Here is a 14,068-nt window from a genome sequence, read left to right as displayed (position 1 = left end):
CATATGATTTACAATCCAATTCATCCACTAACTGTTGCTCAACAGGTGAAAATACGTTCAAAGGTAACAAAGGTTGCCGTCCAAAAACTACAAAATATGGGGAATACCCCGTCCTTTTGTTCTTGCTTATATTAATTACAAAAGTTGCCATTTTAATTTTCTTTGCCCAATCCCTTGGTTCGCTGCTGGTATCTGATCTAATTGCATTATATATCCCTTTGTTATATCTTTCAACAGGGTTTGAATTAGGGTTTCTCGCCGGAATTAGTATAGTTTTAACTCCCATGCTTTGCATGACGCTTTTAAACACTTGTGACGTAAAATTTGTTCCCCTGTCAGACCTGAGTGCTGAAAATAAACCATACGTAGGAATGAATTCTTCTAACAAACATTTTACTGTGCTTTCTGTAGTAGCATCAGCTATTGGGTGAGCGAGAACATAGCGTGAGTATAGACATACTAATATTAGTACAAACTTTACCCTCCCCCCCTGAAACATTACTTCTGTCCAAGGGCCAATTAGATCAATAGACACACACCCCCATACTCGATTATATCTGGCAGACTGAGTTATAACACTGTTGTGTTTAGGGGATTTATTGTATTTTCTCAAACAGTTGATACAATTATTAATTCTGGTTTCCACCAGTTTGTTTACCCCAGGTAAAAAATAAACGCTGTTTATTTTTAGTGTAGTTTCGACTACCCCCCTGTATCCGCCCCCATATCCGCTATGAGCTAATTCAAATATTTCATTGTATAGACTTAAAGGTGCTACTGGTCTTTTTACATGTTTACCATTGGGTAATGGTTGATTGAAAATAATGATACCTTTATCAAATTGCAAATGTGGTAGTAATTTAACCAACATTTCCTCCCTTCCATTTAAAATTTCCAATTCCCCTTTGGTAAATACTTTCCCTTCCAAAATATAATTTTTTATTTTTGATAAAACAGTATCATTTTGAGTAGCTAATATCCAAGCTTGTTTATCTGACCCCACTCGCACCCCCTCTACATTAAAGATTTGGTCCTCTAGCGGACATGTGTCGAGATATGGATCTAAAGTATTGTTATTTATACACTGTGTACATTCATCAATATTATGGTCTTTACACAAGAATTTCCCTCTAGATACATTATCTGCATTCGCATGTAATTTCCCAGCCCTATGTTCAATGGTAAAGTCAAATGATTGCAGGAAAGATATCCAGCGGTGTGTGACACCATTTAAAGAGTTTTTTGTCCAAGTCTTATATTTAGTTAGACTCATTGAGTCAGTCCTAACAACGAATGGCCGAAATCTAGCTAGGTGCAAAAATTTCTTTAATACAAAAACTAAACAGGCCATCTCACCCTTCCACGCTGGATACCCCCCCTCTGCCCCATTACACTTTCTATTTGATATACCGATAATCTTTTCTTTTCCTTCCTGAACTTGAGAGATTACCCCTGCATAATAATGACTACTATAATCGATATCAGATATAAAAGGGTTAGGATTTTCCCATTGAGGGTAAGACTTTGAGATTGCTTCATTGAACATATTTTTAAAATTATCCCACTCTGAATTTAATTCAGTGTCCCATTCAATTAAATCTTTATTTCTTAACCCATCTAGCTTGTGACATAATTTTGCATAATCTTTAAAGTATTCACGATAGTAACCTGCAAAGCCCAAAAATCTTTGCATGTCTTTACCCGTCCTAGGTTTGGCCCACCTTTTTACCGTATCCAAATATCCCTCATCCATTCGTGTACCTTCCTTTGATATTATATGCCCCAAATATTGACACTTTTCTGTGAATAGATTGCATTTATTTAAATTAAGTTTTAAATTTGCCACCCCCAAAACTTTAAACACCTTCTCAATGTGGCTTAAATGCAGGGATATTTCCTTAGAATATATTATAATATCGTCTAAGTAACTCAAAGAAAAGTTTTCCAATTCCCTATTTAGGCTCATCACCCGTTGCATTAACATGCAAAAATAGCTAGGGGCATTAGACAATCCGAAGGGAAGGTGGTTAAAAAGATATTGCTTATTATTTGCTGTGAATGCTGTGTACGGTCGACTTTCTTTATCTACAGGCATACTGTGGTACGCTTGTGTCAAATCTAATGTGCTAAAAATCCGCCCCTCCCCCAACCTTTCTAAATTATCCTGAATTAGTGGTAAAGGCCATTGAGTCTTTACCGTCTGGTTATTAAGCAGACGGTAGTCGACAACAAATCTTAACTTCCCAGGGTTCCCATTCACCCCCTTTTTTCGCACAGCAAAAATTGGGCTGGACCAATTAGACATTCCCTCACTAATTACCCCGGATTTTAGCCAATTATCAAGTTGTTCCCTAAGACTTTTTTCATAGGTGGGGTTAAGGGGTATGACTCGAGATTTAGTTGGAATTGCCCCAGGTTGAAGTTGTATATTAAATTGCATGATATTAGTATGTCCAATGTCCCAATCTCCTTTTGAAAATATATGAAAATTATCCAAACAAATTTTAAGTAATTTACCCTTTAATACTTTGTCATTCTTTAGAATTTCATTTTCATCCAACCTTAAATTTTCTTTTAGAAAACGTATTCTTTCTAATAAATCATCTGTTGATAAAGAATTAATATCATTAGATTCAGGTGCCTTTTCATATGAAGATTGAAACCCACAAGCAATTTTTATCCCTTTTTGTAATTTAACCTCTTTCCCACTCATATTTACTAAATTAATTAAACACGTCCCATCAGAGTTTGGCCTATAAACCCCTTCCAAAACCATAAGACTTGTATTAATTAATATTTTATTTGTGTTCGGACCGACATACCATTCCCGAGAGTGAAATTTTGCAGATGGCGCTTTTACTAGGAGCGTTGCCCCCCCCGGTACTATGTTTGCCCCCTGACATAGTGTTAGGTTAAATTTTTGCCCCCCTACTGTTCGCATTGATGATTTTTGGTGATTCTTAATCCCCGGTACCCGTACATCAGTGTTTTGTATTAATTCTTTTAATTTAGGAATTTTACTAACTTCTGCACAAATTTCCCCCCCCGCTTCGTACGGCGGCAGTTTAAAGTGAACACCCTCTATTTGGATTTCATTAGTATCAAATAGTAAATTTATTTTATTGTTTTGCAAGAAACGTAGACCTAAATTTACCACTTTACTAGTAACAGAAGGTACATAAAATGTTTCTACAAACGAACTTTTAGATTTATCCAATGTGAACCTAAGTTGCACCCTCCCAATGATTCTAACTGGTTCCAAGTTAACATTTAAAGCTTGTGCTTCTAGAGGCCAATAATTTATATTATTTTCTTCCAACAATTCTTTACTAATTAACGAATGGTAGTTGTTTCCGCTATCGTATATACAATTAGCGGAAAACAACTTCCCCCCCCTCTCATTGTTAAAATGTATGCTAGAATAAGCCATGATTTCCCCCGTCTACCCCATATACTTAGGTTTTACTTACTTGACTTCACTTTAAAATAAAATATACACTACAATAATACATATATGTAACAATATGTGTGTAACCAATTAATATCAAAATACTCACTTTGATTTTTTGTTTTTATAACCAATCAGAGTAAAAGCCAAAAATAGACTGTGCTTTCAAGCAATGTCTTTTTGGCTTTGCTAAAAATGTGTTGTTGTTGTGTTTACCCCCAATGAAAAACAACAATCTTAACTTCCCCCCCTTCTCTTTTCTCCGACGCGTCACGGAGAAGATTTGAACCCTTTAGAAGCCCATTAAGCTGTTTTAATGGCCCCGCAGGCAAGTGCGTCCTATTATCCCACCCCTTCTTTTGCCCCATTTTGCTAGTGCCAAGATTTTGTTTTGACAGCTTATATTTTTGCAAACTTCCCCTTTGTTTTGCAACCCGGGCTATTAATTACTCACCAGAGATAAATATTTGCCAACGTTTCAAAACAACCTATTAGGAAGATTTTACAGTACAACCGTATAAAAAAATTTGTATTTTGTTTATAAAAAATAACCCCAAAATGTTTTTTGACTCAGCAAAACAGTTTTATTTGCAAACGTTTCAAAAGAACATTAGTTCTGATTGTAAAGTAACCCTATTTTTATTTATGAAACACCCTAGTGTGTTATGCAAAGATAATCCATTATAATCCTAATAATGGATATAATATTGCAAGCTAGTCAAAACAATATTACTTTTTGTTTTAGAAATCAACCCCAACTTATCTAATTTTAATATAAATAATAAAAGGCGCTACTATCATTTTATATATAATAGCTAGATAATTTATTAATGTACTTTAACGAAAATATTTTTTCTTTGTGTCGACATAACCCCAATCAAACTTGAACAAAATGTGTTTATAATTCCCCCAATTTTAGACATAACCCTTTTAAACACATTTGTGCACAATAATATTTTTGCATATCCATATCAATATAGATCTACAATAATAATATTGTGTTAACTTTTATGTGTTTAAATAGGCGTATGATTTTGATTTGCTTCCATTCCCGCGGCTATTAAATATTCGATTTCCCGCGTCAATTTATCATCCCCGCCGCTTTTAGCTTCCACCTGATTTACTTGTCGAGCAAATTGATCCGAAATTGGCCGGGATGAGGGTTGAAATCTAGTTGCTGCCCCCTTGTTTTCCTTGTTTTTGTTCATTTTCCCAAAACGAGAATTTGGTAGGGGTGGTTTACCATCCCTTTTTATAAAACATTCATTTGCTGCATGGCCATCTTTATTACACCACCAACAAATAAAGTTCTTTTTCATTCTCGTATTCAAGGCTGCGATCACATTCAACAATTGCTCCCCAGTTATAGGATCTGTGCTATCTATAAATTCTGCAAGTTGTCCTTCCGAATGTGGGTCATTTTGGACAATGCCACTTTCATCCCTATTTATTTCCCCGTTTTTGACCTCGTTAATGACAATTTTGTCATTCTTACTCTCTTTCTTACATTCCAGTTCATCCTTGGTGGCCGTAGTAAAGCAAGAATCTATATTCTCGGTTTCCCCCTGCCCATTGTTAGCCCAAGAGATGTAATGGGCCCCTCTCTTTACCATATAGTTCAAGTAATCCCCATAGTTTTCTGGATTCTTTATGCTCTCCCCATACTTAGACATGTCCCTGGCTAGCTCTTTGTGTTTTAAGCCCCTTGCCACATTATCATAAAACTCTCTCCATTGTCTTGCATTGACCGAACTTGGATGCATATTTTTATATGCCTTAAGCTTTTTAGTGAAATACAAATCCAAGGGTTGGCCATCATTTTGCTTTACAGTGTAAAACAACTTTGCTGCGGTTTCACCGTCGGCATAGGGACTTAATATGCGTCGCAACTGAAGGTAATATTTAAAGGCCGACGCCGAAGCGAAGCGTTCAGGAGTAGCTATTAACCCCACCATATCTGGCTTGGCCTTCATGACTTTTTTGTAAAGTACTTTTTTGATAATACTAGGATCATCAATCAAATTTTCCTCAGCGCCCCTCCATAGTATAGTGAAATAATCCTCAAAATTAACCCTAACATCCCAATCAGGTGAAAAGTTGTTAAAATTATCATTCCACTTAAGTTGGCGCTCAATTCTACGAGTTACATCCTGTGCGGAATCGATCGCACCCCCCTCCCTAGTACTCCTATTAAGAGAAATACTCAAACTTTCAAAATAAGTGTATCTGTCAGGGATGACAGGGATTTCAGCGATCAATGCTTGTTCAAAATTCGAAAAATGTTTCTCATAACAATTCACCCAATTTGTATTGTTGTCGGGGCCCCAAAAGTCAAACATACTATTTTTTAACTCGCCAGGTGCCGTTATTTTGGACTTGTCCATTCTACCCGCCCCCTCTATTAAGTGAGAGGTTGAAACATGCTCTCCATAGCTAATATCCAATGTATCGTCCATACTTCCACCCGCCAAACCCATGGTTTCCAACACTTGAACATGTTCAATCCTGTCCTTAATATAAGAGTCCAGATTCCCATCCTTGGGCAGGTCCTTAGCCACTTTCCTAAGCTCCTTAATATCCGTTGTTACCCCAGTTAATTTAACATCAACATCATTGGACAGAGCATCTTTTTGTTCCTTAACCTGTGCCGAAACTAAATTCGCCACTTCAGTTTTGGATGCGTTAATTTCAGTTAATTTGGCCGTCACATCTGCCATGAACTTATCCATGGCCGCCCTGAGCTCCTCAACCTCCATATTAATATTCATCTCTCAGCCATCATAAAAATAAGAAGTCAAAAAGTTCAAAATAAGATTGGCAATTTAGGAAATTAGAAAATTGTAGATAAAAATAGGCAGCGAAGGTTCTATACAATTCAACCTATGAAAAGTACAAGACTGCGCCAAAATTGTAGTATAGACGTAGGACAGATCTTTCTGAATTATAGAGCAGATTTGCTACTTCTACAAATAACTAATGTCACCTTGTTTAATGTTGATCAACACTTTATTAATAATATAGTAGATTCAATAATAACTGGATATATGTATATATTACTTATGATTCTGGGTTGGTATAATGTAACTGTGGTGTCCACACCTAGGGACTCAAACCTACAGCTACAGGGGAGCGAACCTAGCTAAGCTAAATTCTAAAACCAACTGAAGTTGTCTAGCTTTGCATTGTTTTACCTAAGCCCACAGCTTATACTTTATTGACAGCTACCCCTTTTGGCCATTATCCATTTTAGCTGTCTATTTAGACTAATTATTAAGATCAGAGCAAAGCTAGTCTTTACTTATACTACACTTAACTTAGATTAGGTTACATTACAATAAGAGCGTACAAACCTTTAAAATATATATTACATTTCAACTCTAAAACTTAAAATTAGAATACTTTGAATTTGTATGATATATATTCTAGCATGGCTTTATTAAAAGGTGTCTCTGGGTAAGAAAATTAAATTTGTAGAGTTAAATCCATGTTTATTGGTCCTTACAGTTACAAAAATCTGTTTGTTATTTGAAATCAAATTAACTTACTCTAAAATAATATTTCTCGTATTCATTCGAATCCGGTGGATATGAACCGGTTCTCATCCATATGAAAAAAACTATGTCTAGCGTCGTATTATAAACCGCTTTCTACGAATATAAAAATGTACAATCATAAGATTAAAACCAGTTTTTTAGTCCATGCGTTCGGCACCTCGGGGCTAAAAAACTGGTTTTAATCTTATAATTGTACATTCTATATCCGCGGAGAGCGGTTTATAATACGATGAAAGAAATAACTATTCCCGTATGGCTTCAAATCCTATTATTATAAACTAAAAGGTGCCGGTAAAGAAATATTCTTGCGAAATTAACAAAACAATAGTTTTTACTTTATCTTATAGAAGACCCTTATCGCTTTGCAGTTTTATATTGAATGTAAATAAGTTGGCAGGAGTGTCAGTTAGTAGAACTTGTGCCATAAACTTAGTCAGGACAATGCCATCAAAAATTTATCTATACCCCATAAAAATAGACCCATCCCCCCATGGATCCCCCCCTACCAATGTCCCCCCAACTGTTATGATGGTACCCCCACTGTTTTATGTCTTGGATGACACCCTAAAACCTCTCCAACATTAAGATTCATACACACATAAACTTAAACAAGGAGGGAAAGAATAAAAAGACGCTATAAAAATATCTTAAATGTTTTTAATTAAAAAGTATCGAATTCAAAAGTCTATTTAAACAATTTTAATAGTTTAGGTTTGTTATATGGCATGGGATAAAAAGGTCTCATGGGCCTTGGTTGATGTTTTTCTAATAAAATTATTATTGGGGATTGTATTGAAACAAGCATTAATAGCTGAAATATTATAGACAATTATGTTTTTCTAATAAGATTATTAAAGGCGATTTTATTGTATTAAAAAAATATTAATGGCTGAAATATTATCGACATTATAATGACTAGTAATGAATAAGAACAAACGTTTAAACGTTTGTAGTAAATTACTAGCAGACAAAAAATAGATTAGAGTTTCCAAAAACTAAGTAAAATATTTTATTTTACACTTGTCTTGGTGAACATGTAATCATAATTTCAATACTATACCTACATACAGTTGGCTTCAAGTAAAAGCTATCTAGCAAAACAACCAAAAATTTGTTTTTTTTTCGTCTATTTATGCAAGCAAATATAGTCGTTTCGAGTTTAAATTTTGAATGACGATTCCTGTAGCAAAAAATTGTTTTGAAAGCTTTGTAATTTTTACCAGAAAGATCATACTCCAATTTGAAGCTTTCTTGCCAGCAATTTACATTTGATTGAATTATTCTTTTCATTTTTAAAATAGTGATTCCTAACGTGATTAGACATAATTGTTTTGTTTCTATATATATATTGGTTAATAGGAACACTTTGAAAGTGTGGAATGAATTTTAGCTACACCATATATCCCCAGGGGGCCTAATATTTATTCATAGATACTACCTACCAATATTGGGGGGCCTAAGGATTAGTTCATGTTGGAAATTAAAAATGGTCCCTAAATTTGTCTTTTGAAAGCCAATTTTTGTTAATTTTTTTATAGTAGAAGTGCTTAAATTTTAGTTTAGTCAGTTTTTTTTATTCTAGGGTCCTTTCTTTTCATTCCAACATTTCCGATTCAGTGGACCCTTTTGCACATGTATATTACTATTTATTTGGGGATATGTGGATAGTTACAGAGATTTTATATCAATCTTTAGTATAATATCAAAAACATCTGTACATTTTTGAGTTTTTTTTCTGTTTTGTAGTCTTATAAAAATTGTAATCTAAATCTAGTTATATACTCTATTCCTGAAAATATATTCAATAGATTAATAGATGAATAGATAGATATAGATGGATAAGGATTGTTTTTGCACAACTTCTAGTCGAGAAAAAGAAAAAGAGAGGAAGGGAGATAGAGACAGATAGTTAGTTAGATAGATAGGTAAATATAGATAGATAGATAGAGAGAGAGCACGATAAAGAGATATAGATAAGAGAGAGAAAATATAGGAACTCGTATGTAATATATATGTTGGAACGTGCTAAAATATACCGGGTAACGCTATATACAGGGTGGGGCACATAAATCCGGACTTTTTCAAATTTTTAAACAAATGAACATAAAATCGTCAATTTTAAAGATTTTATTGAATTTTAAAAACTGGGAGGCAGAATAGGTATATGCCTATTAGATTATTCAAAAAAATGGCCGCCAGTCTCATTCACCGCCTCTACCCGCCTCCTCAACCGCCGGCAGGCCCAGGTCAAAATGTACCTTTCCAAGCTGTCGGAGTTCTCCTTGCTATGAGGGAGGTCTTATGATATGGGCACGTCTATTGGTGCATGCTTCAAAGTAGCTTTAGGCCCAAAAGTCCATTAAATTAAGATCAGGTTGCTGGGAGGCCACATTTCCTTAGTAACGTGAGTAACCGCAGGATCCAAATTAACCCAACTTTCAAGCTACCCTTAGACACGGAGGCTCTTATTTGGACCACAGTTGAGCTAGAACGACGTTCTTTACCTTTTTGGAAATGGCATTACAATTCAACTACGGTTGTCAGCGCTTTCCATAGTCTAAAATGAGTTTTAAAGTTCCATATGGGTCGCTGAAATCGAGAACCGAGAAATTTTCACAATTTTTCACGATTTTTGACGTTTTTGACATCTCATAATCTGCCACGTTTCACTTTGCTGGAGTACTACGGCCAAGCCATTTCAGATAGAGATCTCTAGTCTTTTTAGTGTCTTACTTATGTATCTAAGAGTAACTCCAGCAAGTTTTATAACCCTACCTCACCTAAAGATGGGCTGAGGTCAGATTTAGTGGGACCTAGTCGAGAATCAAGATTAAACCACCAGCGCATTTTGAATCTGCCTTGTTGAACATATTCGCGGCCAGCTCGGAGTACACGTCCCCAATCGTCCAAATATTTTTTTTTGTGCTGAAAGGTCATTACCTAAGCTTTTTATAGTGGGGTCAAACGTCCTGATTGGTCAAGTAGTTTGGACGCTATGGCCATTTTTAAAAAGTCCGGATTTATGTGCCCCACCCTGTAAATATAGGATATACTTGGAAATATAGACAGGTGAAAATTTTTCTTCAATATGTATAGCTTGCCAATATTATATCTAATTGCTATTTCTGAAAATTTTCCTACACATTTCAAGCCTTTAAAATTACATTAATCTCGATTGTTTAAACTATACTTGTATTTCTAAAATTACCTCTATATGTGGGCGTATGTAAATATGGGGGTCTTAGTGGGTGGTTGAAACCCCCCTCCCCGATAATAGAAGATCTAAAATTTAGTTTACACCCAAAAATTACTAAACATCCTTAAGAATTAAAAGATTTTTTAAAAGTTTCATTTCAATTGTATGAGAGATTATTTTTTCTTAAATTTAACTACAACCCCCCCCCCCCCATGTAACATTCGTTACGTGCCCCTATTGCTATCCAGGGATCTAAAGGGATAAGACAATGTCTGATAAATTGATGTACCTCCCCAATGATGTTACACAAAAATCTTTCTGTAGACTACAATTAGTGGTTGAAAAATTGGAACACACAACTTAAGTGAACCAACCAATCAAAATTCATTATAGTCCCCAAAGTTAATGAGCCAGTTGGGGACCAGTGTAATGAACAGCCCAAAGTCCCCTCCCTCCATGATGGGTATGTATAGACCTACATAGTCCATTTTATTTGCCTAATGTCCTGTATTTAATTGAATATAAACACTCAAATTGCCCCAGTTATTTCATAATAGAGTCAAATTACTAGAATTCAAAAAAAAATATCTTAAGGGTTTAGATTATTTCTTGTACTTTCATTACATTTTTGAATCCCAGAAGCTAAAGTTGATGGAGACCTGGAAGATCAGGATCTGCAGTATCAAACCTGGGATCAGTTTGGACACCTATATTTATATTTGTTGTATGGTTATAGAATAGTATAGTATTTTGGCCGTGCTTTAAAGGTATCTTATCTAATGAGATGGATAAGTCATATGATTATGGGTGGGAAAGGGGCATTCAATATCGCCCCCCCCCCCAAAAAAAATGGAAAGTTACGTAAATTAATGTTACCTAAAAACAAAATAAAAATGTTTCCATCTATCTGAAAAGTAAAGAAATTGTTAGCAGCCCTAAATATGAGTACTACTTGTTAATTACTTTTAGTATAGAAGTGTTTTTTAAGCTACAAAATTTTCCCATGATTTTTAAAAAGGTAGAGGTAGTTGTATATTCTAAATAACTCCATTAAACTTCTCCAGCCCTCTACAAAACTGTTTTGATGGATCTAGGCAAAAAGTGTTTAGATTAAATTGCAGTTGAGAATGTTCATTAAAAAGATTTAAATCTTTTTGGGGCTAATTAATTTCTGAGGGGGGGGGGTCCCTAGATTGGAAGGACCTTTTAAGGGGGATAATTAAATGAGTCCTAAAAAGGAGAAGGCTGTAAATTGTATTACTGTCAAAGACATAGACAATAACTCTTAAAAATAATTGAAACAAAAATATTAATTTTAAAGAGAATTTAAAAGATGTTTGCTGAAATTTCGCATTTTGTATATCCTATTAATAACTACTAAACGGATTAAGTTCTCCTTTACAGGGAACCTTCAAATAGGTCTTGGTATAGTTTTAGACTATTTCAGTTTTAGACTAAGAAATTGGGATGGTTTTAGGCTATTTTCTGCAACTTCTATCCCTTAGAATGAAGAGCTTCTAGATGCTAGGGGTTCAGCCGCTGGTTGTTTATAATTTGTTGTATATAATTTGTTTATAATACTTGTTATTGATTATTGTCTGTAATATGATGCTATATTCTTCAGTATGGCTGAGAACCCGTTCTAATCCAGCGGATATCTATCGGCTTCGAAGCCATGCTGGAAATTCTTTTCATTCAATTTTTGCTAAATATGACAGTTACCGTTTTTGTTTTTAGAATATGTTTCCTGGATTTGAGTATGGAGTTTTAGGGGATGGGGGAGTTTTTAATTACTCGGGGTATTTAGTTAATGAGTTAGAATTAAGAAGGATTCGTGTCGACTATTAATACAAGCAGAAGTGACTGACATAATATCGACATGCTATTTACTATTATTTTTGTCGACTATATAGCATTACATAAAAAGTGGTAATGGGTGACATATTTTAGACATAATCTTTATTATAATTATATATACTTCTGAAGATTTTTTAATAATGTGAAGGAAACAAAGTTGCGGGTTTCGTCGTATATTCACAGTAGCTTTTGAAAGGATATTTTAGGTTAGGTTAGGTTAAGTTAGGAGAACAGCTACAGTGAAAATATAACGAAACCTGCAACTTTGTTTCCTTCACATGACCCCTATTTTTGTTAAAGCTGATTCCTACCCTGGCCATTTTGTCTTTTAAAATAACTAAGAGACATTATATGTGTATTTATCTTTACATTTATCTACCTTCAAATAAAGAAGTGTTAGGAGGAGGGGGGGGGGGGGAGATAAGAGGAGAGAAAAAGAGATAGAGAGTTAGATAAAAAGAGAAAAGTGTGAACGAGAGAACGAGATTGAGAGAGAGAGAGAGAGAGAGAGAGAGAGAGAGAGAGAGAGAGAGAGAGAGAGAGAGAAGGGAGAAAGGAAAAGAAAATTTAAGAAAAAGCTTTCTGAAAAAACATAATATATTGAGGGAGCGAGGGACAGAAAGTCAGATACAGATAAGCAAACTACTGAGTTATTTAGGAAGAGAAGAGAAATTGAGAGAACTGAAGAAGAAAAAGCATAGATGTGACTGAAAAAATACTTTTAGAGTAGCTTTACTACTAAAAATAGAGAAAGTAATAATCTGTAGATAATTATGAGTGTAAATAAAAGGTATAATGTTCGCTGCGACTAAATCAAATAGAATGATTTATAACTTGTCACAAATTAATTTGGTGCCTTAGAACAGCCCCCAACCACTCCCCCCCCCCTCCCCACCACTAAACTTTCTTCACCCGCCCCCCTGGGGTAAAATCGTCTAGGCCGCCAGTTTCGTGCGCAATCCCGTACGCAAAGTTCTTCATATTTGCAAAAAACATACCAACAAATACATTCAAGGGGATTTTAATTTTTTTTTTATAAAAGTAATAGGACGCCCGTCTCTTTGTACCAAAGAATCTCGCTAACCGTCAAACCGTTATGGTTCTCTTTACAATTTAGCTTCTTAAATGTCATAGTATGGAGAGGGATGGGGGATTAACTGACAAAAAGCCCCTCGACACACCCTAATAGCTTCTAGAAGCCTCTAGGGGTAAAGCTGCTGCTAGTAAGATTAAAGCAATGAGAGTTGGTTTTATAGAAATTAATTGCCATTTTGAAAATTAGATGATGTACTACATATTGCGGAAGTATTAGCACACCGACAGTTTACTTAACTTTGGCTCCAAACTTTCGTCTCTGCGGTCTAAGTTTCCCCCCATTTCCTTGACTGAAGTGCTCCCCCCCCCTCTCCCAAGTTTAGAGTACTGTATGCCTTAAGTTGTATAGAAATAAAGTTTTAACACGGATCTCCTCTTATTATTGTTGATCACTTGTTCTATAACAAATGCTAATTTACACCACCATAAGTTATAACAACATTAAACATGTGTATATAAGGAAGGGAGAGAACATTGTGCGGTTTATTACACTAGTCCCCAAAGTTTTATAATAAGATTTCCTCAATAATTAGCTGACCAACTTTGGGGAGACTTTTATTGAATTTTATTGGTTTATTTAGTTGAGTGTCCAAACTCTTCGACTACTAATTGAAATCTACATATTGGGGATGTAAATCAATTTATTGGCCATTGTCTTATATCTTAAAATCGCTGTATGAATATAGGTAACAAGGATGACAACATCCATAAAAGCGAAGTTTAACATATCAGACCGTGAGATAAAAAAAAAATACAAACTTTTTTATAGATATGATAAGAATATATAAAAAGTATTATGAGGTGGGGATCTTACCTCTTGTGTTTTGCTTAAATACCCTTTAGTAAATAGACACTAAATTAAGACCTTGAATAGAGCAAAAAGCAAATCCTGAGTAGATTTGACGGACATACAACTGT

The sequence above is a fragment of the Acartia tonsa genome, chromosome 2, assembly GCF_053477335.1.
Source record: "Acartia tonsa isolate MP-2025a chromosome 2, ASM5347733v1, whole genome shotgun sequence".
In the NCBI taxonomy this organism is placed as follows: Eukaryota; Metazoa; Arthropoda; class Copepoda; order Calanoida; family Acartiidae; genus Acartia; species Acartia tonsa.
This window is presented reverse-complemented; position numbering follows the sequence as displayed.